Source organism: Macaca mulatta, chromosome 9, assembly GCF_049350105.2.
Source record: "Macaca mulatta isolate MMU2019108-1 chromosome 9, T2T-MMU8v2.0, whole genome shotgun sequence".
Taxonomy (NCBI): domain Eukaryota; kingdom Metazoa; phylum Chordata; class Mammalia; order Primates; family Cercopithecidae; genus Macaca; species Macaca mulatta.
This window is the reverse complement of record NC_133414.1, coordinates 72805924-72830491: the sequence shown is the minus strand read 5'-3', so window position 1 is coordinate 72830491 and position 24568 is coordinate 72805924. Positions and strand designations below refer to the sequence as shown.

General features: G+C 40.6%; 1 pseudogene; it reads left to right on the top strand.

Annotated features, from left to right (window-relative positions):
• The first annotated feature begins 23113 nt into the window (after positions 1-23113).
• LOC712184 (ATP synthase F(0) complex subunit C1, mitochondrial pseudogene) lies at positions 23114-23717 on the top strand (annotated as a pseudogene).
• Positions 23718-24568: the final 851 nt, after the last annotated feature.

The window sequence follows — 24568 nt, the reverse complement described above, 5'->3', positions numbered from 1 at the left end:
GAGAGTCCTCAGATATGGTCCCCATTGTGGCCAAACTCTAGGGGACATATATCAGCTCCCTGCGTGGTTCCCTGAAAGACATAAAGTGAGGTGATTGGTACTTCCTCTCCTTTCCCCTGGGGAAGAGCTCATAGCCCCGTTTTCACCGAAGAATTCCTCCTCTCAAAATCCACTCTTGATCATGTTATGCCCTCACTGTGGGTGAGGGATTTCAAGAGTCAAGAAATTGGGCTTGGCTATTTACTTTGAAAATTTCCATTTTGGTGTGTCAACTCACTCGGAAATTTTATACCTGTGGTATTGGGGCTGGCTGAATATTGTACTGCAAATATGTCCACATCTTAATTCCAGGAATTTTTACATACGTGACCTCATATGATAAAAGGGCCTCTGCCAATGAGATTAATGATCTTGAGATGGGGAGATGATCCTGGATTATCTGGGTGTGGCAAATGTAACCACCAGGGTCCTTACAAGAAGGAGGCAGAATGATCAGAGACAGGAGTAGAAGATGTGACGATAGAAGCAAGACACTGGCACTGGAGTGATGCGAGGACGGGGCCATGAGCCAAGGAATGCAGGTGGCCTCTGGAAACTGAAAAAGGCAAGGAAACAGATTCTCTCCTGGGGCCACCTGTTGGCAGGGTTGTCAGCCCTGTCAGCACCTTCACTGCAGCCCAGAGAGGTGGACTGTGAATCTCTCATCTCCAAAACTGTACCATAATAAATGTGTGATGTTGTAGGCCACACATTTTGTGGCAATTTGTTATCATAGTAACAGGAAACTACTATAGGCATCATGGTGCTCAGGCAAAATTTTAAATTTTGTTTCTAGTAACCTTGCCACAAAATATTCTTAGATAATGGAGTTATTTTAATAACTAGGGTAATAGCACATAATGCCCCTAACTACAGGACAGACTTGAAATACTAGGGAGGGCTCCTAAGGTCTGTTCCCCATGGGTGGTGCTGATACATTCAATAATGATTCAATATCACTTTCATGTCATTCACAGCTGCAAATACTGGCTCTCCCATTTGTATTATTACAGCTAAGTGACTTTGGGGAAGTTACCCTACCTATTTTTACTTGTTTATCTATAAAATGGGATAATATTATCTACCTTTGAGATTTGTCTGAGGGTTAAATGAAATTACTTAAAATTGGCAAACCCTTTATTCAGTACCTACCATGTAACAAGTGATTGAAAAAGTGTAGTCATCAAAAAATGAATGGTGTTGATTCATGGTGAAACCAATTGGTAAATGTTTACTGAGCATTTACTCAGTGTTCAAGACAATCTTAGGTGCTGTGTTGGGCTAAAAATATTTGCCCTTGCAGAGGGTATAGAGGTGCTGCCTTGCAGTTTCCATGATAAGCACAGGATTGGTCAGTTCCAGCTCAGTCAGGTGAGATGCCTCCTTGATTTCAGGAGGCAGAGTGTCCTGATGGAAGGTAGTTAGCTTTGAAATGTCAGTTTCCCTGCCTGGTGGAAATAAGTGCTTGCAGCATATAAAACATATTTAGTAGTGCTATTGATGGATACATCATGAAAGATGCACACTTGAAAGGTTAATATTGACATCCTGTAAGACATAACTTCATATGCAGCACGACTATTGATCAAACCGTGGTGATGGGCTAGAAAGTGCTAGTGTGGATCATTTAAGGAGGAGCAATGTGAGTGCTCAGAAGGGCTCAGGCATTGTACAAAAATGAGACTTTCTTTAAACACATTTTGCAATTTCCAATCCAGCCCATGAGCTGCTATCCGTTTATCCCTTGCAAGAAAAATAGTAACACCCTGCATCCAAGAAGAAACATTTGCTGACCATGTACGTTTGGTTAATTATGACTATTCCATTTGCCCAGATAAAGGGGTCAACAGGAATTTCCCAGGTACCTGAATAACACTTTTGAAGGGAGCTATGTGTTTTCCTTGGTCAATTCACACACAAACACACACACACACCCCTCAAAGAAAATCTTTTGGTGATATCTTGAGCCCTTACTAATTTTTTCTAATGAACAACAATGAGTTTACTATTTTTTTAAAAAAATTATCCAGTTAAGAAAAGTGTTTATTTCATTATTAAATTGGGAATGGGGGGGGGGGAACCTGGGATTTCAGTAACATTCTTAATAACCATTAATGTGAAACAGTTCCTCAGTCTTTGTCTGTCATAACTTGACAAATTAAAAGAGTACTGGCCAGCTATTTTATAGAATGTCCCTCAGTTGGAGTTTGTCTGATATTTCTTTATGACTAAACTGGTGTTTTACATTTTTTATTAAGAATATAACAAAAGTGATACTGTGTCTTTCTCGGTGCGTAATTTGGAAGTTTTACCTCTTCCTTGCCCATTCTTATTGGCAAATTTGTCCCATGATTGGCAATATTAACTTCAGTCATTTTGTTAAGATAATGTATTTAAAAGTGGTAGTGGTCTATATTTTTCTTGTATTCTCTTTATCATGTTTACATATCAATGTTACACTTGCATCATAAAAGTAATTAACAAGTTTTTCTTCATTTTTAATGCTCCGGAACAATATATGGAGCATTGGAGCTACCCAGTCTTTGAAGGTTTTATGAAGTTTGCCTGTGATAGCATCTGTCACACTATTAATATCTATGATACCATCTGGGTCAGATTCCGTCTTGCCGGATAGTTTCTTGATAACTTTGTCTCTATTTCTCTTAGGAAAATTGGTTTAAGTGTTCTGTCCCTAATGGTGTCAATTTTATTAACTTTATTTCCCTAGGAAATTTTCCATTTCACCTGTATTTTCAGAATTATTTGTTTAGAGATCTCTCTTCCTTTTCTTTTCTTGATTAAGTTAGCTAGTGGTTTGTCTATTTTGTTAATTTTTCAAAAAAACAGGATTTTATCTGTTAATTAGATTTGCCATTTCTCTGTTCGTAATGTTAATTTTTTAGTTCCTACCTTGGAATTATTTTTTCATACTTTGGTTTTCTTTTCTTTTTTGAGTTTAGAATTTAATTCATTTGTGTTCATTTTTTTCCCCATAATTCCTCTTTCAACCAAGAGTTTTTATAATGGAGGGTTTACTTTTTTATACTTTCCAGGTACTTTATTAACCCTTTTTTCTTTTGTTTGAATTTTATTAACATGGCTTTTTTCTTCTTTCTTTTTTTGTTACTATATTGACACTTTCTCATTTAACTGTATTTTGATCAGAGACTGTTGCATGTGCATGTAATACTGCTAACATATGGGATTCACTGATGTTTCCTTTTGATGTGTGTGGAGTGGGGGGTTAGGTTATATGAGCCTTTGAAAAACTGTATTCTCTATGAGTAGAGTGTGTATTCATTTTCTAGTGCTGGCATAACAAAGAACCACAAACTGGGAGGCTTAAAACAGTAGAAATATATCGTTTCACAGTCCCAAAGAGGAGAAGTCCAAGATCAAGCCATGGCCATGCTCTCTCTGAGGCCTGTAGGGGGGACTCCTTCCTTGTCTCTTCTAGCTCTGGTGTTTGCTGACAATTGTTGGTAGTCCTGGCCTGGTAGGTACATCAACCCAATCTCTGCCTTCATTGTCACATGACTGTCTTCTCCTGCGTGTCTCTGTCTCTTCTCTTTTTCTTGTAAAGACACCAGTCACAATTGATTAACGTCTCATTCTACTCCAGTGTAACTTCATCTGAACTAATTACATCTGCAACAATCCTATTTACAAATAAGGTCACGTGCTAAGGCACAAGGGGTTAGGACTTCAGTTTGTCATTTTGGGAGACATAATTCAACTTATAATAATGTATAAAATTCAATATATATTCATAAGATCTACATTTTGCTTATGTATTTTTAGGTCTTCTATATTCTTATGCATTTTTGTCCACTTGATAGTTCTTCACAAGAACTGGGACTGGTATGTTAAAATTCTCTATTGTTAAAGTGTATCCTTGAATCTCCTATAGGTTTTGCTCATTAAAGGTGACTGCTACATTATTTGGTGCATAGATAGCTATAATATATCTTTATTGTGAATCGTGGCTTTTAGCCCTTAAAAATTTTCTGCATTTAATGTAATTTTTTGGTTTGAATTCTCTTTTGTCTACTATAAGGATATATTCCTTTTACTTACTGTATTTTTAATTCCAATTACCTTACTTACTTAGTATACCCTTATCCACCCATACCTTTTTCCAAACATTTCAAATCATTTTAATTTAGGTATATCTCTTATATACAACATATCCTTTAGTCTTATTTTGTGAATATTTCAAATGTTTTTCTTTTATTAAGTGGATAACATCCATTCTAATTTATCAATGTGACTATATGTTTAATTCCAACTCTGGCAAAATAATTTTTAATTGCATTCTATTTGCTATTTTTCATTTAATGTGTATGTTTAATTTTTTTCTTCTTTTTTTTTCTCCTTTTATTTCTTCCATTTTGGAAGGTTTATATTATTGTTTTGTTGGTTACCTTTGCACTTATACTTTATTGAATACCCCTAGTCCAGTGTTTCCTTATGTAACCTTTTGCCATCTGACTTGTCAGTTTTTCATAGTACCCGTTAACTTCTAACCACTGCCTATACAATGAGCTAATTCTTCTCTTGAGGTTTTTTTTTGAACTGCCCCAGCTGATCTCAAATGTGGGAGTGCAAAAGTTTGCTCACTGGAATTTGATATTTTACCTTTTTAAAATTACAGTTGCTTTGAAATGTGGGTGTTTTGTGTGTTCTATTTATTCTGAGGATGTGGCTTTTGAATATGTATAAATATGGACAGATACAGAGAAAAAAGAGGAGTTGTTTTGTCAGGAAAAGGATTCCCTGCATTGTAGCCCAGGCTTGCCCTTGAGTGATTTGCATTTAGACTTTCCTAATGACTGCATCACATAGCTAGAAAAACTTTTTTGAACTTTTCCTGGCCTCATCAAAACTTCAGTCCAATTAATTAATCCAACCACTCTCTTCTAAGCCTTTACTTTTCCCTGTCTTTCCATTTCCCCCTCATGCAGGTAAGAGTCCATCATCTATTATCACAATTCAGTTCTTGCAATCTCACAAGCTTACAGGGCCAGGCAGGCAACATAAACCAGTAAAACCGGCAAGAGAAAACACAGCAAGAACTTGTCCAGATGGGATGAACCAAATTGATTGTGCTCCATCTAAAGGCATTCAAATGTATAGTTTTAATACAGTGAACGAGCCAAACAAAATCTGTCTCCAGGCTAAATTTTTCATGTCACCTCTCACCTTATTTCCTTTCATTATTATCTTCTAAAATCTCAACTTTTATTGAACTCCATATTTTCTGCATGTCTGCATCCACATTGCTTCACATTGAAGAGAAGAAAAGTCATGCAATCAGGCTGACCAGCTTCATGTACAACTCAGTATCACATCGCACGTGGCACTCACCCTAAGCAGCCATCCTCCTACACTTTCTAGGAAGCTTTCTATTTCTCTCTCAGAGATCACAATTTATTTCTCCTTCCCGCATACTTTCTCATTAGAATGCTTTTAGCCGCAGTTATAGAGTTTTCAACTAAAATGGCTTCTATGTATAAGAAGTCCCCTCTGTAACCTCAGTTATCCTGTTCATTTCATTCACAGCAATCATTACACTCTATAATCATTCTGGGTTTTGCTTATTTCTTTATATATTTTTTATTTTCCTCAACCAGAAACATACACTCTGTGAAGACAAAGATTTTGTCTCTTACTTGCCAGGTAGCTTTTGGGTCTAGAACTATGGCTGCCACATATTATGAACACAATAAGCACATGTTAAATGAAGGAATTAATCAGAACAAAGATATAACGTGTTTGAATTCCAAGAAACACGGGATAAAGGATTGTCGTGGGTATGGTCTAGGAAAGGGATAGGCACACCTTTTCTGCAGAGGACCAGATAATAAATATTTTCAGCTTTGCAGGCCGTATGGTCTCTGTCATGAGTATTTAACTCTGCTATTGCAGCATGAAAGCAGTCTGGATAATATATAACGAATGGGAGTGGCCACATTTTGACCACAGTCATAGTTTGTGGATCTCTGGTCTAGATGAACAGTCTTTCCAAAAATGAAACCCTGGGCTTATGCTGCCACTTATGCATGCTCAAGAAACCATATAAGCAAGTATACATTTACATCTACGCTGTGTACTACAAAGCAGAGTATGGACTCTAGCACCATATTGCTCAGTTCAAGTCCTGGTCTGTCACTTATGTGCTTTGTTACCATAGACAATTAACTATCCTCTCTGCATTTCAGTTTCTTCATCCCTAAAATAGGGGTCATAGCAGTATCTATGTCATGAGGATAAATGAGGATTAAATGAGACAATTTTTGAGAAATGCGTAGAGCAGAGTTTAACACATAGTAAGTGTCAGATGTATGTGTTAAATAAATATCGAAAGGGTCCTTGCTAGGCACTTCGCACCTCATTTCCTTCCTTCAAGGAAGCTCAATGCTTCTGTGAGATATTAGTATTATCCCCATTTTGAAGACATGTAAATTTTGACTTAGGGAAACTAGGCATGATTCCTATTGTTGTATGCCTAGTAAGTGATAGTATTAGGGCCAGATAAATGCATTTACAGATACTCTCTAGAAAGACAATAGAATACATTTTTCATATCAAATGTCCATTCAAGATAAAGGTCACCAACATAGATGGGCCCCTGCACTGGTTTTAAAACATGGCTGCGAATCGTTTGGTACTCCTCCTAGTGAGAGGAATCCACTCCTCTTGAATCTGGGTGGATTTGAGACTGCTTCACCCAACAGAGTATGGTAAAAGAGGCACTCTGTGACTGCCAAGGCTAGACCATAAATGGTCATTCAGTTTTGCTTTCTTTGCTGGAATCCATTCTCTTAGAATTCTGGGCAGCCATGTACGAGGTCCAATTAGCCTGAGGTCGCCATGTTGTGAGAAAGCCCGAGCCATGTGGAAAGGCCATGTATGGGTGCTTATGTCAAGGGTCCCATCGGAGCCCAGACTTGGAGTCATCCAAGCCCAGGAGTCAGACAGGTGAGTGAAAGTCTTCAGATGATTCCAGCCCCCAGCCAGTAGCCCACACCCTTTTTACTCTTCCCAGTTGAAGCCCCAGACATCACGGAGCAGACAAACCATCCTCCCCACTGTGATGTGTCTGAGTTTCTGAACCACAGAACCCATAAGCATAATAAAACAGTTGATGTTTTATACAATTAAGTTTTGGGGTACACTGTTAGCACATTACAGAGCAGCTTTTTTCCAGATTTTCCTAAACTACAGTTAAGCTTATCAATGCTGAACTTCATTTCCCAGTCACCTTGCTTTGCTGCTACTCCCACAGTCTTTCGAGCTATCCGGCATTTGAAGGATCTGAGATTTGAACTCAAGAAGTGTTTCTGAGCCCCTCACTCTACTAGGTGATCTTAAGCAAATCGTTTTGTATCTTTGGATCAGTTTTCTCTTCTAAAAGGATGAGCAAAACCTGCTTTGCAAGATTCCCATGAGAATCAGATACTATGGATGCAAAACTGCTTTAATGGAATTTAGATTCCAGATTTTTGGCAAGATCTGGGGCAGAGGGCAGTTTTAATCTTCCTTTAGTTCCAGTCTTTCAAAAAGCATATTTGCCCAAACAAACCAATAAGTCGATGCTGCAGCCATCGGAAGAGCAAGCACACTTCTTACCATACACGAGGGGCTTCTAAAGTGTGTGTGTGTGTGTGTGTGTGTGTGTGTGTGTGTAATTTAATAGTGGGCCAGCCTGGTGATTTTGAAACAACTCAAGTGTCTGACATGAAAGCGAGCGACAGTATTTGGAACGAGGGCCATGAAATGCAAGTACATTGAAATCACTCAGTCGTGCTGTCGAGGGAATCATAGTCACTATATATATTTTCTTAAATGTAGTTTCCCAGCAAACCTTTCATAAAATTCATAACTGTGGCTGACCTCTGCTACATGCTTGCCACCACGACTTTCTCTTCCACTCTCAAATATAACCCAGGCTTGTAAGGTACTTGTGGCAAACACTGTTATGATTCCCAACCCCTTCTCCCTTTCTATTTCCTTCTATAGAATTCAGGAAACCAGTACTTGCTATCTCAGCTTCCTATGCATCTAAGGCTGACCAGAGTCCATGAAGAAGAAGCAAAAGCCTTCAGGAAGAGGATTTTTGTAAAATATTTCTCTTTCCTGATATAAGGGCACAGAATGCTGATGCAGCCTTTCCAACTTACTCTTTCTACTGCCTTGAAAGCATGAGGGATGGAGCTGCAGCAGCCATCTTGTGAGAATGAGGAAAACTCCAAGAGTAGTATCTACTCTGATATCTTTGACCCAACTGCCTTTCATTCTGTATGAAAAAGTTTCTATTTTTGTAGCCACTGTAGTTGCATTTTCTAGTGCATATGCAGAAAATTCTGATATGAAATTGCAGAAAATGAAGTGTGTGATTGACAATTGGACCCTTCTTCTGTGAGTGAACAGGTAAATTTTACTTCTCTGACCTTTATGAGGATGGCAGAAACAAAAACTCTTAAGTATAAAATAATTTAGAGCCCATGTGTGTCACTAGTGACTTCATAGACACTCCCTTTATTTCTCCCTGTAGCTTTGCCACTCTGCTGGCTCAGTGCATGATATTCTCCTGCCCCAACTACTGCCACAGCCTCCCTAGTTACCTTCCTCTCCACTGTGGTACCCTCCCAGTCATTCTCCACCCTGCAGCCCTTGAGGTTTTCCTAGAAGCAGATATTATCCTTATTCTCCACCATTCCAATGCTCCTTCATGAAAACCTTCTCTCTGCTGGGAAGACATTCCAAGATTTGGCCTCTACATTTCTCTCCACCTTCTCCCCCAGCCAATTCTTTTGTAGAGGCACCTCACTACAATGTTCTCAAGCTCCTTAAACTCTCAGCTTCAGCCACCCTGAATTTTAAAATCTCCTCTCTCACCATTCTAACCCCTCTGCTTGGCTATTTCCCTCTCACATACCGCAATTTTTTCTGATGTGTGTATACACACACAAACACACACACACACATACATATATACTGCTCTAGATTTGTTGTTCCTCTCATGTGTCCCCAGAAAATACACAATAAAAGCCGATATCTTTCTGACTAGGTGGTAAGCTACCTGAAGGCAGGGCTTGAGTGTGTCTTGTCCACTGTTGTAATGCCAGTGCCCAGAGAAGTACCTGGCATGTAGTATTAGAAGGAAAGAAGGAAGGAAGAAAGCAAGAAAGAAAGAAGCCAAGGAAGTAATAAAGAAAAGAAGGGAGGGAGAGAGGGAGATGGGAGAGTAGTCTGATCACTTTCTATTCACCTCCTTGTTGTGGGAGGGACCCTCTGCCCTAAATAATATGAGATGGCTGAACACACGTCTGACACCATACAACTGAGACAAACAGCAGGCTTCTTAGCCATATATACACGCAGCCCAGAGTGGGAGAACACCACAGGCCTGCAGAACCACACGAGAATTGCTTGGGAGCAGAGAGAATTGGAAGGAGTTGTAGCAGGCAGACTTTGTAGTGACACAGGGGTGGGGTGACCCTTCATTCACTTAGGAAGGTATGATTGGCTTGTTTGAATAATTTTGTGGTCTGGCAGGGACGTGACTAGATTAAGTTCAGGGTGACTTTTCAGTTACCAGTTACCACCAGGGGTACTCAGTGTTGACTGGCTGATCCAGTCCCTGTTCCGAACCTCCTTATCCCTATCTACTTTCCATCCAGGCCTGATCATGTGTCCTAGTGTTGGTCAATGGGACATAAACATAATTGTCTGTGGAATTTCTGAAGAAATTCCAGAGAAAGCTTTTGCTTTCCTCATTAAGGTAATATTCTTCTCTCCTTATTTTTCCCTGTTTGTTCCTGCTGGAATGCACACCTGATGGCTAGAACTGCAGCAGCCATCTTGTATTCACTGGAGATAGCCAAGACAATCATAAAAGTTTGCAGCACCTGAAAAAATTTGCCTCTTATTCATTACTTCTCAGGAGGCTATTGTATAATTGAGTTTACTTTTTTTACACAAGATTTAATCATACAAATTTTCATACATCATTAAGTATTCTTTGTAAGTATCAATTTAGACTGTCCACATATGATTACATTGAATGGATACACTATAGTATGTCTTTCTTACTATTTTCCTATTATTGTGAATATGGTGTTTTTTTCATCTTCTGTATCATTCAAATTTGAGGGATTGAGAGTTACAGCTAGCTGTGCACTGTGATGGGCTGCCATTGGGGTTAGTGCTTGGCTGGACACTGATTTGAATGCCCTCTGGGTTTCAGAAGACATGATGAATGAGTTTGGAGCTTGAAAGGCTTGGAAGGCATCTATGCAGTGGTCATATATTCTAAAGCATGGAGGATATTCACATCTTCCCTATAGGATCCAGGCCCCAATAGAGCTCAGTGGACACTCCACCTGTATGCTGGAGAGATCGGGGGCTGGACTGAATTGGAAAAGTGTTGCCTATGGGGCACCAAAGCTAGTGTGGAGAAACAGAATCACCTTTTAAAAGAGCCAAGGTCATTTTCAGAAATTTATAAAATTATATGGGCATAGCAAGAATGAAAATAAGAAAATGAGAAATGGAGTCATAACTGGAAAATCCAGAAAATATGAAGTATGTCATGTGGTTGCAGTCAGGGGCTGAGGCCACTGACACCAAGTAGGCAATTGGTGGCCTGCTATAAGATGCCTGGGCTTCTAGGGTGGAGGTGGATACAAGAGCTAAAAGGAGCCATATCGGCTAGGTAACTCTCCTCTTTATTTTTTCCTGATCATTTTCTAACTTTTTAAAAGAGTAAAAACCCCTTTGAATAGAAAAACAAATAGTGTTCCTATTTCTGTATATCCTCTCTAGCAGCTGTTGTTTCCAGACATTTTAATGATCACCATTCTAACTGGCATGAGATAGTATCTCACTGTGGTTTTTTGATTTGCATTTCTCTAATGACCAGTGATGATGAGCTTTTTTCATGTTTGTTGGCCACATAAATGTCTTCTTTTGAGAAGTGTATTTTAATATCCCTTGCCCACTTTTTGATGAGGTTGTTTTTTCTTGGATCTTGAACCAGAAATACCATTTGACCCAACAATCCCATTACTGGGTACATACCCAAAGGATTATAAATCATTCTACTATAAAAACAAATGCACATGTATGTTTATTGTGGCACTATTCAATAGCAAAGGCTTGGAACCAACCCAAATGCCCATCAGTGTTAGACTGGACAAAGAAAATGTGGCACATATACACCATGGAATACTATGCAGCCATAAGAAAGGATGAGTTCATGTCCTTTGCAGTGACATGGATGAAGCTGGAAACCATCATTCTCAGCAAACTAACACAGGAGTAGAAAACCAAACACTGCATGTTCTCACTCATAAGTGGGAACTGAACAATGAGAACACATGGACACAGGGAGGGGGAACATCACACAACAGGGCCTGTCAGGGGCTAGGGGGCTAGGGGAGGGATAGCCTTAGGATAAATACCTGATTAGATAAATACCTAATACCTAGATGATGCATGATGGGTTCAGCAAACCACCGTGGCACGTGTATAGCTATGTAACAAACCTGCAAGTTCTGCATATGTATTCCAGTACTTAAAGTATAATAAATAATAATAATAATAAATAAATAAATAAATAAATAATTTTAAAAAAAAATAATTGCTGTCACTTAAGTGAGATGGAGTTCCTGACCCTATATTCTTTGGCTTCCTGCTCTACTACCCACTGTGGAAGCCCCTAAAAATGTTCAGTAGTTATCTAGGGACCATAGACCATCCCACGACAGTCCTCTCAGCAAAGCACGACAGGGACAATTTTCAGCTCTCTTTCAGAATATGATGAAATCTACTAATTACCTTAGGAAAAAATTTCATGTGCACACATACATAAAACTTTACTCAAAATTTCAGAGTGTTAAGAACTCCACTTTATGAACAAGAACATTGAAATCCAGGGGCCATAACTGGCTCTTTCTCACTTCTCTGCTACTTTTCATTTCATTCTTCAGAATTTTCTTCTTGAATCCCAGCCTGTGACTGGACATCCAGATATCCGAAGGGGCTCAGGAGACACAGAGGTAAAGTCACTATGGGAAACTCTCTTCTAAAGTTGCTTACAGGCAAGAATAATTAAAGAGTAGAGATAAAGAATTAGGGTAAACACAGCTGTTGTTGGTCCCTGAATGATGTTGAGTGTTCCAAAATCCACCTGGGAAATCTGTTCCTTCATCCAGGTGCTGTGAACCTGGATGAAGAACAGAAGATTTCCCATGTGGATTTTGGAGCACTCGACATCCAAACCTCAACAACTTCCCCCTGTGCTCTAGTGGACTTCTCACGTGACAGAATATGCCCCACTCTCTTTGGGATGACCATTAGGTACTTACCCATTGTTCCCCTTTATTAGCCCTATCCAACTTTTCCCTACAGAGACTCTATCCATCCTCCCTTAAGCCTCACTCCACCTCTGAGAAGGTGAACTTTTTCCTGCCTTGATCCTCATCTTGACTCAGTACCCTGCTCCTAACTTGCTCCTAACCTGGGCTTCTTAGCAATTGTGTTTTTCCATGGGAAAAACCAAAGATTTGTCCAAAGGTTTATTCGTGGAATAATAGGCCAGGAAAGAAAGCCTACCAAATGAAGCAAAAAGTCAGAAACTAAACCTAAAGAACAAATAACAAGTACTCATTGGGCTCAGGGGAAAACAATTCACAAGGGCTGTGGAAGCCAAGGTAGGCTTCACGGTGATCCCTGGATTTAGGCAGTGTCTTGAAGCCACCACACTTATGAAGCTCACCACATGCAGAGTTCTGTGCTAAGTATGCACTATTCAAGCCCTCTTAGTCTTCACATTAACTCAAGGTAGGCATTACGATTACGTTCATTTTGCAGAGCAGGAACTGCAGCTCAAAGACATTAAGGAACTTAATAACATCAATATTACAGAGCCAGAATTTGGACTCAGACCCATTCGATGCCAAAGCTTTCACCAGACTCCAAGCCACCGATTGATGTAGTGCCTAGCACACAGCAACTGCTTGATCAATATTTGCTAAAATGAATGAATGAAAGAATGAATGAAGCAGTAATTTGAGAATGAGAGGGCTTATATATCTTGTGGATTATACATCCATGGTGGAGGGGGGAAGCTTAAATGGAGGAAGTGATTATGTAGCTACAGAATTATTGATGTTTATCTTTGCTAGGCTATATGCTAAGTGCTTTAACATTTCGGGACAATCCTCTTGAAGTCAACAGAAATATACTGAGTACTAGACCCTCTGGCTGGCCCTGTATTGGGCCCTCAGGATGGCGAATTACACTCAAGCATTCATAACAGAAATACAGAAGAAAGACCTGTAATATACTTCACACCATGGACAGGGCAATCTGGGGGTTTAATTTACCTACTCTCCACTCACCCTCTACAACCATGAGCAATCCATCACGACTTAGATTTCTTTGGCCCTGGGGATTTTGGAGTGATTGATGGGCTCTGGCTATAGTAAGAATCTATCGCCCCTCTTCCCAGTTCTCACGAACTCCCCATAATAGACTCCCATATAGTGTGAGCAATTTACGGTATAATGAATTTGTTTTATTCTGGTTCAGTCTGGGCATTGTGGCTCCCGTCTGCCTTCCTGTTGTTTTATTTACTCCTCAGCCATTCTCATTTTTGTAGCTATTCCCTTTAGCTCTCCTTTTCTGTAAGGTCATTCTAAGGACAGGATGTTGCAATGGCCGAGATGAATTGTGAACAAGTGCAAGCCAGGTGTGTGTTGGTGATTCTCTCTCTCTCTCTCTCGCTCTTCTTTTGGACTCTCTGAAATCTGGCCCATAAAGAAAAATATCCCATGCTCAAGATTTAGAGCCCAAATTCCGATTTTGAGGTCGGTGTCATTCAGATGAATGCCCCGAGCCAGGCACAACAGAGCAGTTTACTGGGAGAGATAAGGTGATTCAGTGTCATACCTCCGAGAGCTGTAACTCACCAGGGGTGGGGGGAGACATTTTTGTAACCACTAAAATGTGTAAGGCCAGTCTCAGCCCTATATATTGCTGTTTTCCACAATGGCTGTTTCCTGGAAAATCCATCTCTTTCACCAAGGGTGTTAGGGGCATTGAAAATTAGTCAGTTTGCTATACTGGTCTTGTTAATACTTGTGGCAGGACATTAATACAGGATAATAGTAATCACATTGGTGCTAAATATTTACAGTGTTAGGGCAATAGCTTTGAATCTCAACCTACTACATTTGATTAATAGTGATGTTAATGGTGGCACCAAGGAAGAGGGACTTCCCAGGCTTCTTCTCCAGACAGTATAAATGCTCCAGTGCTAAATGCTTCATTTATATGTGAATACAATTAAGAGTAACTTCTAATTATTTCTGGCACATGCTCTTTAATGCCAGAGTCTTCACGTTACAGTGGTCAAAGGGTAATGCATCATAACAGGTTACAACATCCCCATGGATTTCTTGATTGACATAAAAATGGTTTTCTCCCTCAAATGATTGACACTATGGCAGGTGGAAAGTAATGGCCAAGCTTCTAGCTGTCCATTAGAAGATCTTCAATCAAGAAGGATATGGCTTTAATAATTAGCTTCCATATATGGGGGCTGAGATCAGCTGGACTGTGAATGGTGCCCTTTTGGGGACTGAGGCACCTTGGGGATAGTACAACTTTTCAGATTAGTCCCTCAGAACAAATAACTTGAGAAAGTGGTTTCTAAAATTTCCAGTGTCATTTTTTTTCCCCTGGAGGGACATAATTGAAACCAGAGGTTTACAGTGAAGCAATGGGTGACCTCTAGCTAGAGGTAGGAAATTTTCCAGTGAGAAGTGTTTGGTTTTGCCTTTGCAGAATACAGGTGGGGACATATATTTACCTTCAAAAACTGAATCATATGTTTCAACTTTCATTGGGAGAAAGAGCAGGCATTGTCTTTCAAGAACTGCAGTGTACTGTAACCAAATGGGTACACCTGAAAAGAGCTACAGAATGGACATCCTACTGTGTTCTGAATGAAACTGTGTGTGCCAGGAGGACAAGGTTTCCTTGGCCTTCCATGGCTCATCTCCCACACTTCTGCTACTTGCTCTACATCATGGCTCTCGTTTGGACAGAGGGTCTTCTATGCGTGCTTGTTCACTGGAGTATTGGAAGTTTGGGAGGCAAGAAATCCATGGATTTATGGTCTTCTGTCCCCTGAGAAACCCCTGAACAACAAGGACCTGGATTTTCCCTGGGATTAGGACAAATTAACAAATAGAAGAAATAAACTATTTATTAGGCAAAGATGATTCTACCATCCTGGAAAGGCCAATCCTCATGTTTCTGCTTAAAAATAAGACCCAGGCATATTTGTTTCAATGTATATGGCTGGACTAACACTTCTTAGCTTTCTTGTCTTCAACTTGTTACCCAACTTAACCAAACAAAAATTCAGAGAGTGCCACTCTGAGTGTGATACGGGAAACAAAAGAACAAGATAGGCTCTTCAAGGAGCTCCGTTTGTATCAGAATGATAAGATGTAATACATACCCCAAATAATGATGCATAGCACTGAAGCACTTGGAAACTATATTCCCCAAGTGTGGTGGAAGTACAAAGAAGAAAATGATTAATATCTCTGGGAAAGTAGAAATGATCTACAGTGTCAATGAAAGCTTAACATACGAGCTGATATTTAAGCTGAGCTTGAAAAGTGAGTGTAGTCGTGCCAGGTGGAAAACATAGGGGCTTGTGTGTCAAAAGGGTCTTCCCAACAGTGTTGTGTCTAAGAGCATGGCAGCATGTATTCATCACCCAACAGGAGTGTCCCAGGAAGGTGGAGAGGATACAGTAGTAAAACCTCCAAGGGTACATTCATTTACCCAGAGGCTGTTTTTAGGAATCTTCTATGTCCAAAGCACTGGACTACGCAATAAACCTTATGATGATGTGGTTAGGGTATTGAAATTTCACTTTTCTTTATTTCCTCTCTCCTTTTCTTGTGTTTTCTTTCTCCTATGAAAGTGACATTATTAAAGGAGCTTACTTTATAAGCATACACATGTCCAAACCTCTAATTTTGTAGTAGTAACAAAGTTCTTGTATCATATCACAGTTGGCCATGCCCTCAAGTTTATTTTTATAATACTACTGCTGTGCACTGCCTTGGGATGTGAGTGAAGGACAGAGGAGGAGGAGAGGAATAAAGAAGGAGGAAAGGAATAAAGAAACAGGGATGGATGGGAAGATTTGCACTAGAAAGTCAAGGTCTTTGAATGCTATTACCTGTAGGGAATGAAGAAACATGGTAAATACTTAATTTGGGAGGGCAATATAACCATGTCTAAGTTTTAGAAAAAGAATACTGTTAGTAGGTGACTAGAGAATGGCCAGAAATAGAAAGAAGAGGGATTAGTTAGGAGGATAAGGTAGGAAGTATGATGTGCTGAGAAACAGCTACACCAGTGGTTGTGAAAATAAACAGGAGGGGTCAGATTGGAGAAATATTCACTAAGGACTCATTCACTGTGGAAGGTGATGGTGTGGAAGTAGGATATCAAGAGTGATGTTGATGCTTCTCTCTTAAGCAGAGTTGTGAATGTTGTGTTATTTCTGACATAGAAAATCCCGAAAGAGGGATAGGTTTGGGGAATTGCATGGATGCACTTCTTTTTTTTTTTTTTTTTTGAGATGGAGTCTCACGCTGTCGCCCAGGCTGGAATGCAGTGGTGCGATCTTGGCTCACTGCAAGCTCCACCTCCTGGATTCACACCATTCTCCTGCCTCAGTCTCCCTAGTAACTGGGACTACAGGGGCATGCCACCATGCCCAGCTAATTTTTTGTATTTTTAGTAGAGACGGGGTTTCACCGTATTAACCAGGATGGTCTCTATCTCTTGACCTTGTGATCCACCTGCCTCGGCCTCCCAGAGTGCTGGGATTACAGGCGTGAGCCACTATGACCGGCTGGATGCAGTTCTTGACATGATAAGTGTGAGATGTCTGTGAGGTGTTCAGGAGGATTGTAAAAATGTTTTCAGAGACAACTGCTTCACACTTAAGGAACCACTAGATTTAAAGAGAAGGGAGGGAAAGGGTAAGGAAAGAAAAGTCTTTGAGTAAAAGACAAAATGGTCAGAAAGGTAGGAGAAACTAAAGGACGGGAAATTATATTTACCTAGTATTTATTTTAAATCAAATGCTACAAAGAACTTAACCTGGGTTATGCCATTTAATCCCCACAGTGAGCTTAAAAATGATTTTATTCCACTTTATACATATGATTGGAAGGTTTCAAAATATTAACTGACATTTCCCTGCAATTTCTTTGTACCCATAGGCCTTTTCCCGTGTGGCATCCATTGGCTCATAGAACAGATGTTACAAGAGAAAGTAGGAGAAACAGACTTGATTTAAAGAGCCTAGATTTTTAATGTTCAAAAATAAATAGCTCTAGAAAATTTGAAAGGAGGGAGATTTGTGTCTCTGGTTCTCAGTGTTCTGGGAAACAGAAAGGCCTGGGACCATGGTATGTCCCAGGCTGATGGGTCACAGGCAGCCTCACAGGACTCCTCATGTCCCAGCAAGGTACAGGAGGAGAAGGATTCAAGGCAAAGGTGGCGTGGGAGTAAGGAAGGTCTTTAAAACCTCGCTGAGCTTCTTACTGCCCTATAAAGCTGTGTAGCAGCGGACTGCCTCTTATACACTCAAGAAAGGCATGAGCTAGCTCAGATAGGGATAAGCCTGAGAAGGCCTTGGTTTCAGGAATGAGAGATGGCTCTGAAGCAACCTTCATGGACTCACAACAAAAGACCAGATGGGAATAGGCATCTCAGCAGATGTCAGTATAGGGGGATCCTGACTAACCCCAGATGAGAAATCCTCAACCCAAAACTGAACTATTTGAGTCCTGAGAACAAAGGAAGAGCCTTGGTGGGGCGGTGGGGAAACCCTGAAAAGATTAAGATTGTGTATCTGCCTGCCAATAGAATGGGAGCTTAAAATACTGAAAAAAAAAAAAAAGGGAAATTCTATTTTTTGCACTGCTAAATTTACAGTCAAAGATTTGTGCTTGCAATCATCAGTAAAACTGCATCTAGGGGAGGCAGTTAAGTGGATTTCCAAAGGCCATGCAGCTGAGCAGTGATGGAGCTTGTATATAAGCTTAGGTCTTCCTGGGTCAAGAATCTTTGCTCATGTTGCCATTCCATTTGGATTGCACATTCCTATTTTCTAGAGTCAAGGGGAAAGTGGTCAGCTGTGTCAGGCTGATGGGTCTGGCCAGGACGGTGTTCCTAATCTTTCCTGCTTCTGTTTCTCTGCAGTGCTAAGGGCAGATGACAGAGTAAATCATGCGAAGACCTGACCCAAGCCTTCCTCTAGAAACTCCACATGGCTCCCATCTTGATGTGGCTTGGATGTGTGTCACCTCCAAATCTCATGTTGAAATGCAATCTTCAATAATGGAGATGGGGTCTAGTGAGAGGTATTGGATCATAGGCGTGGATCTCTCATGAATGGCTTAGTGCCATCTCCTTGTTGATGAGTGAGTTCTTGCTCCACTCGTTCATGTGACATCTGTTTGTTTGAAAGAGTCTAGGACCTCTCCTTTCTCTCTCTTGCTTCTTCTCTTGCTGTGTGATATGTCGAGCCCCCCTTCACCTTCTGCCATGACTGTAAGTTTCCTGAGGCCTCACTGGAAGCTGAGCAGATGTTGGTGCCATGCCTGTACATCTTGCAGAAGCATAAACCAAATAAATCCCTATTTTAAAGAAATTACCCAGCCTTAAGTGTTTCTTTATAGCAAAGCAAAACAAAATAATACACATCTATTCTTTTAAGAAGTAGCAATCCAGTCACTACTTCTTCTGACATATGAAGAGAAAATTTAGGGATGGATAAAAACATAAGTTGAAGGAGGAAAGAAAGTATATTTTAAAAGTTTATATTTTAAAGCATTTTTTTCTCATTGCCAAGTAAAAGAGGTCTGTTGAAGTGGGGAAAGGAAAGGATTGAGGTATTTTAAAACTAATTATTTAATAAAAATTTACTATATGCCGGAAGCTTAATATTAGTACTACTGAAAGTGTGGCCCATGGAACAATGTGGTTAATATCACTTAGAAACTTGTTACAAATTCTTGTCTATGAATTCTTAGGCTCCATTCCAGACCTACAGAATCAGAATCTCTTGAAATGGGGCCCAGAAATATGTGTTTTAATAAGCTCCTCAATTGGCTATTATGCACGTTAAACTTGCTGAAGCGATGCTATAGAGATATGAAAAGCAATTGACCAGAGATGAGGAAATGGATTATGGAGAATTATGGGTCCAGGTGAAGTTGGAAATTATAAGCATGCAAAATAGCTCATCATCGTGGCCATAGGATTCTCAATGTGAGCTCTTGGTAACAAGCTTGGGGATGGATGCTAAGAGAAGTGAGGGGTGCATTGATCTAAGATTCATGAAATCAGCAGGACACGTGAGCAAAAGGTCAAGAAGAAGATGAAAATGAGGAGTTTAAGAAGCAACTACTAAGAGAGTGTCCTTGATTTGATTAAACCACATTAACCACACGGGCATAGGATGGAAATGATCCCAGAATGGAGGGAGGTGATGAGGAGCCTTATCCGAGGCTAAGAGACTTAAGGATACGCTGATATCTAAGTGTCAATTTCCTGCAGCAAATAACAGGAGAGGTGGAGGTTGAGAGGGTCAGGTAAAGATGTGATAGTACAAGTCATTTCCTGAAGTGGGATGAGGGTGAGAGACAGTAGAAGTCTCTTGCCTTCTTAATCACAATGGAATTCATATTTTTTTCTGATTTCATAAAGAGACCTGGTCACTCCCAATATGGGAACAAATTACAGGAAACCAGAAAGAGAATTCCATTTCTGTAATCTCTTTATTGGCTTTATACTTCTGTATCCCACCTCCTGCACCCGTGCCCATCTCAGATTCTACTATTTGCTGAAGGTGACTAAACCTACAATCCACGTCCATCTCCCAACTTGTGAATTAAAGTGGAGTGTCAGAATCTGCACACAAACCTCACTTTTCCATGAGTTGTGTGTGTGTGTGTGTTTAATTTTGCCTATCTAGAGAAATCACTTGACTTCTGTGTGTTGCATTAGGCCACTGTCATTAACAACAGTGGTGTCATTTTGATGTGTTCCGTGAGGCAGTGGGTACTTTGAAGTTGAAAGAAAGAACAGATGTGGATAAATAGTACCCCGAGCGGCTGCTATTGCACCATTATTGCCGGCAATTATTTCACCAAGTGACACATCAGACAAAAAGTCAGCCACCTTCCTCCAGGAAGCGTCTTGGTAGCTACAACCAGACTTCTGTCTGGTTTCTTTTTCTTAAATGGACAGAAGCTTGTTGTTTCTCTCACTGGAAGCTTCTGCCTCCCCCTCCATTGTCTCCATTGTTGTAAGTAGAGTCGAGGTTTTAGATGCTGGCTTTATGGGACCTTGCATGGGTTTGATGCTGACTGCTTCCTGGGATGAGCTATGTAGTAGCCTTTTCATTCGTCCTTTCCAGGTTTCCCTTTTGCTCAGTTCCTCCCCAGCCTGTCATTATCCTTGACAGTTTTCCTTTTCTGGTTTTGGGAATGCAGATTAGAAACTGAACAGCCATGTCTCAAGAAGACAGCGTCGGATGGACCCTTGTTTTGATCAACACACCCAGCACTATGTGCAAGGTATTGTCTTAAGCATAGCAACCACTATTAACTCACCCAATCTTCATAATAATGATGGTAGGTGCCATTATTATCAGCCCCATTATTTTTCAAACAGGGAAACTGAGGAACAGGGGTGAAACAGAGGCTGCACAGCTAATGTATAACACAACAGGATTCAAACAGGCAATTTGGCTACAGAGATTACCTGACTGCCTTCCTGGCTGTGTGTGCTTATGTGGTCAGGCATCAGCACTGGGAGTTGGAAGTGGGATAACTAGTTTCTGGTTAGAAAATTGCAACAAGGGAGAGGCTAGATGTATCCATTGATACAGAGTTAGTTCCTGTGCCAGGGATGGAGTAAGGGCCTACATCTAAACCAGCCAATTCACTAAGAGATGCTCATGGATGTGGGGGATACGGAGTGAGGGTCAGGATGGCATACAGTGGGTTTGGGATCCAAGACAGAAGCTGGCAAGAGAGAGTTACTGGCAGATATTCTTAGGGGTTGGCTGTCTAATTGTTGATTCTGTAGCCACAGCTTGAATGTAGCTCAGCCAAACGAGAACGTTTTCTGAAATCCTTACCTCTCTGTCTCCAAATATAATGTCAGAGGAACTACTTGTCTGGGTAGTCCATATATGTGTGCATTTTTCTTGTTTTTCCCCCCATAAAACATTATTTGGGTAGACTTTCAGCTTTAAGCGGACTATCAGGGCCTGAAAGTTCTGTCCATGCTTGATTTCCTGGAGTGACTTAAAGAGGGTATGGTTTAATCAGATGGCACATTGGTGGCAATTACTAAGGCTGAGAGCTTCGTTCTCCTATTCAGAGCAGGACTGAGAAAGTTCGTCTTAGATGGCTTTTCACCATACATATGGCAGAATATTGTTACCTCTTCACCTCCTTTTCTCCTTTCCCCATTCCTACGCTTAGGAATTGTACTTTGGCTAAAACTGACTAAAGAGGTAGATTATCATCGAAAACATTTGAATTGTGTTGAAAATATAGTAAAGCAAAGGTGTGCCTTGTAGGTGTTCCCAAATATTGGTTAATTGTTGGATTTATACATGTGCCATAATTCCCAGGAGTCCCTTTTTTATTTTTATTTTTTATTTTATTTTATTTTTTTAGTTTTAACTTTCAAGCTTTTAAAGGTGAAGTCAACCAGAATGTTAGGGTACATGGGAAATATTTTTTTAACAACTCTCATGTAAACTTAAATTTTAGATCCTTCTTTGGAGTAAAACTGGTTCAGGCTTTTCACTGTTTGCAAGGTTATTTCTGAGTTGCAAAAGATCTATCTCTGTTTTTCCCTGTATTCCTATATTCCCCCTGTATTCCTCATTCAATCATGGCAGCAGCAATCCCATGAAAGCATGAAGATACTCTTTTCTTGCATCTGTAGTGGAAACCATAGCAGCAGGCAGTAACTGTTTCATGTGTCCAATAGATGCATTCCCATCAATTTATAATGCGGACTAGAGAATTTAATTTTCACAAGCATTATTGAGAAACCAAACCCCCCCCCCCAAAAAAAAAAGACATTAAGTTACAAGAATGTAGCAAATGTAAATTAAAGCTACATACTGCAGGCCAGGCATGGTGGCTCACGCCTGTAATCCTAGCACTTTGGGAGGCCAAGGTGGGCAGATCACGAGGTCAGGAGATCGAGACCATCCTGGCTAACATGGTGAAACTCTGTCTCTACTAAAAATACAAAAAATTAGCCAAGTATGGTGGCGGGTTCCTGTAGTCCCAGCTGCTTGGGAGGCTGAGGCAAGAGAATGGTGCGAACCTGGGAGGTGGAGCTTGCAGTGAGCCGAGATCGTGCCACTATACTCCAGCCTGGGCTGGAGTGGGACTCCGTCTCAAAAAAAACAAAAAAACAAAACAAACAAACAAAAAAAAACTACACACTGAAACCAGAGCAGACAAATCCATACATTGGTCCACCAAAAAGTGAGCATCCTAGGAACTATAGAAAACTTTATATTACCCAAAGAGTTGGGGAGAGTCAGTTTATCATCAGTTTTGGCAGGGGTGGGAGTAGAGGGGAAATAACTTTACAGTAAACAAAAAATATTGTCTGCACAGAGTTTAAAGGGAACGTGTGAAGGTTTTTGCCTATCCTATATCTACTCTCTCTTCTTATGGAACAGTTCTGTCATTTTCCTCTAGAAAATTATCTGCTATATTTTCTGGCTGTGTGTTCAAGGAGGTATAACACCCACCCCCAAATCCAGGGATGGGCACTTAATCCAAGTCAGGATAAGGAATATGTACCCTTGGAAATTTCCTGGACTAATAATTAATAGGATGTTATAAGCCTGGAGCTGCCATTGCCAAGGGCTAAAGCTGGGAGGTGAGTCAGTCATGTTGAGCCAGGTGAGTGCTGTGTGCTGAGCAGGGGTTGCATGGCAGTGGGAGTGCAGACTGAAAAAATGCAGACCGGAGCACTACTCATTTCTCCAGCTCTGATGTGCTGCTGTACCAGGGGTCTAATCAGGCCTGCGTCTGCCTTCTTCTTGAATAGCCCAGAGAATTCATCTAAACAGCCTTCCTGTAGCAGCTCCCTACTCCAGGTGGCCAGATGGGAGTTCTAGACCAGTGCTGTCTCACAGGACATTGACACAGCAGCCAAGTCGATTGGTGCTGGGGCAGCCACAGTAAGTGTTGCTGGTTCAGGGGCTGGCATTGGAACAGTGTTTGACAGCTTGTTCATTGGCTATGCCAGAAACCCGTCTCCCAAGTGGCAGTTCTTCTCCTATGTCATTCTGGGCTTTGCCTGTGGCCTTGGGGCTCTTCTGTTTGATGGCTGCCTTCCTCATCCTCTTTGCCCTCCCTGACGGTCACCTGCTTGTCCCTGCTGCTGCAACTCCATGTCATTCCTGGTGCTGGGGTGTGCTAAGTTTTACCATTAAATACAACATTTCTCAAACAAACAAACAAAACCAGGAGAGCTTTCTTGAGAATGAAGTCAGTGCAGAGCAAAGCAGACTCTAGAAACAAAACCATTTGATCTTTGACAAACCTGACAAAAACAAGAAATGGGGCAAGGATTCCCTATTTAACAAATGGTGCTGGGAAAACTGGCTAGCCACAGGTAGAAAGCTGAAACTGTATCCCTTCCTTACACCTTCTACAAAAATTAATGCAAGATGGATTAGAGACTTAAATATTAGACCTAAAACCATAAAAACCCTAGAAGAAAACCTAGGCAATACCATTCAGGACATAGGCATGGGCAAGGACTTCATGACTAAAACACCAAAAGCAATGGCAACAAAAGCCAATAGACAGTTAGGATCTCATTAAACTAAAGGGCTTCTGCACAGCAAAAGAAACTACCATCAGAGTGAACAGGCAACCTACAGATGGGAGAAAATTGTTACAATCTACCCATCTGACAAAGGGCTAATAGCCAGAATTTACAAAGAACTTAAACAAATTTACAAGAAAAAAAAAAAACAACCCCATCAAAAAGTGGGCAAAGGATACACACAGACACTTCTCAAAAGAAGAGATTTATGCAGCCAACAGACATATGAAAAATGCTCATCATCACTGGTCATCAGAGAAATGCAAATCAAAACCACAGTAAGATACCATCTCACACCAGTTAAAATGGCGATCATTGAAAAGTCAGGAAACAACAGATGCTGGCGAGGATGTGGAGAAATAGGAATGTTTTTACACTGTTGGTGGGATTGTAAACTAGTTCAACCATTGTGGAAGACAGTGTGGCGATTCCTCAAGGACCTAGAACTAGAAACACCATTTGACCCAGTGATCCCATTACTGGGGATATACCCAAAGGGTTATAAATCATGCTGCTATAAAGACACACGCACATG